Source organism: Mandrillus leucophaeus, unplaced genomic scaffold (assembly GCF_000951045.1).
Source record: "Mandrillus leucophaeus isolate KB7577 unplaced genomic scaffold, Mleu.le_1.0 Scaffold58, whole genome shotgun sequence".
Lineage (NCBI taxonomy): Eukaryota > Metazoa > Chordata > Mammalia > Primates > Cercopithecidae > Mandrillus > Mandrillus leucophaeus.
Window position 1 is genome coordinate 3,610,013 of NW_012106252.1, and position 2,662 is coordinate 3,612,674.

Below are 2,662 nucleotides of genomic sequence, written 5' to 3' on the forward strand. Positions count from 1 at the left end.
TCGCCCAGGCTGGAGTGCAGTGGTGCAATCTCGGCTCACTGCAAGCTCCGCCTCCCGGGTTCACGCCATTCTCCTGCCTCAGCCTCCCGAGTAGCGCCCGCCACCACACCCGGCTAATTGTTTGTATTTTTAGTAGAGACAGGGTTTCACCGTGTTAGCCAGGATGGTCTCGATCTGGTGACCTCGTGATCCGCCCGTCTTGGCCTCCCAAAGTGCTGGGATTACAGGCGTGAGCCACCGCGCCCGGCCTAGGCCTGAGCATTTTCTACAGGCCACGGGGCCTGCCTGGGACAGTCTGACTGACCACACCCAAGACTGTCACTTTCTATCCTAATTTACCTCAGCCTGCCAAGAAACAGACATCTCTGGATGGTGGACGTGGTGACTAGGTGGGGCCATCTCTGGTGCTTGGGGGCCCCCTGGTGGTCACCACTGGCAGGGACATCACCTGCTGATCTCACACACTGTCATCTGGTCCCCTGTCCTGCAGCTCCGCCTCAGCTCCGTGGCTCAGCACCTTGCAGTGATGGGGCCCAGTTCAGTGCCTAGCTCCCTGGGAGTAGAGGGTGGGATTTTGTTGCTGTTGTTTTTGTTGTTTGTTTGTTTTTTTGAGACTGAGTTTTGCTCGTTGCCCAGGCTGGAGTGCAATGGCACAATCTCGGCTCACTACAACCTCTGCCTCCCTGGTTCAAGTGATTTTCCTGCCTCAGCCTCCCAAGTAGCTGGGATTACAGGCATGCACCACCATGCTCATCTAATTTTGTATTTTTAGTAGAGGTGGGATTTCACCATGTTGGTCAGGCTGATCTCAAACTCCTGACCTCAGGTGATCCACCCACCTCAGCCTCCCAAAGTGCTGGGATTACAGGCATGAGCCACGGCCCCTGGCCTTGAGGGTAGGTTTTTTAACAGGACCATGGAAGGCAGAAGCTCCACATTCTTAAACATGTTGCCTGGCAACTATTGCATCCCATACCTCTTATACGTCAGGCACTTTTTTTTTTTTAAGACAGAGTTTGGCTCTTGTTGCCCAGGCTGGAGTGGCTGGAGTGCAATGGCATGATCTCGGCTTACTGCAACCTCCGCCTCCGGGTTCAAGCAATTCTCCTGCCTCAGCCTCCTGAGTAGCTTGGATTACAGGCATGTGCCACCACCGCCACCACAGCCGGCTAATTTTGCATTTTTAGTAGAGATGGGATTTCTCCATGTTGGTCAGGCTGGTCTTGAACTCCTGACCTTAGGTGATCTGCCCGCTTCGGCCTCCCAAAGTGCTGGGATTACAGTCATGAGCCACTGTGTCAGGCACGTTTTACTACACTTTTGTCCATTTTATTTGTGGGGGGAAACAGGGTCTCACTCTGTCCCCCAGCCTGGAGTGCCGCGGTGCAATCACAGCTCACCGCAGTCTCCACCTCCTGGGCTCCAGTGATCCTCCCACTTGAGCCTCCTGAGTAGCTGGGACCACAGGCACGGACCACCACGCTCGGCTAATTTTTTTTTTTTTTTTTGCAGAGAGAGGGTTTCACCAGGTTGCCCAGGCTGGTCTCAAACTCCTGGGCTCAAGCCATCCACCCACCTTGACCTCCCAAAGTGCTAGGATTACAGGTGTACAACCAACTGGTGGATTGTAGCCAAGGGAGGGCCTCGGAGAAGTGAAAAAACTTGTTCAAGATCACAGAACTAGCGGGTGGCTGAACCAGGTAGGATTTGCAGTTAGATCATCTTCTCAAGCCCCTGCTGTTTCTTTGATACTACTTTCCTGTCAAGAAAGCTGTACCTCTTGAATAACAGCTCAATTCAGACTTCAGCCCCACACGGGGGAGAATAAAGACCAAACAGAGCAAGGGCTCATTACCACCGGCCATGATACATGGGACTGAGCTGGACTGGAGGCTCAGAAGCCACAGTGATCTGACAGGGGGCAGGCTCCAAAGACCCCCGTTAGTCGTCCTTCCAGCATCCAGAAGGCTCTCCCAGGTATTTCTTCATGTTTAGAAGTGGCTGGCAGCTTCCCCTCCCACTTCCTGTTTTCATCTGGTACTGGGCTTAGTGCATCTTTGTAAAGGATCTGGAGTAACTCTCATTTGTTGCTGGGGGGAGTGTAGATTGTAAAAAAAACCCTCCTTGGATGGCAACTTGGTAGTGTCTAGTTAAGGTGGAAATGTCTATGCCCCGTGACCAAGCAACTCTACTTCTCAGGTATGCCTCAGAGCAGGAGTACACAGACCTGAGTATGTACACTGAGTTAGAAATGGCTTTTACAATTTTTGTTGTTGTTGTGTTTTTTTGAGACCGAGTCTTGCTCTGTCGCCCAGGCCGGAGTGCAGTGACACGATCTTGGCTCACTGCAACCTCCACCTCCTGGGTTCAAGTGATTCTCTGCTTCAGCCTCCCTCCCAAGTAGCTGGGATTACAGGTGTGCACCACCATGCCCGGCTCATTTTTTTATTTTTAATAGAGATGGGGTTTTGCCATGTTGGCCAGGCTGGTCTCGAACTGTTGATCTCAAGTGGTCTGCCCGCCTCAGCCTTCCAAAGTGCTGGGATTACAGGTGTGAGCCATGGCGCCCGGCCGGCTTTTACACTTTTAAATGGTTAGGGGAAAATTTTTTTTTTTTTTTGAGACGGAGACTCGCTCTGTCACCCCGACTGGAGTGCAGTGG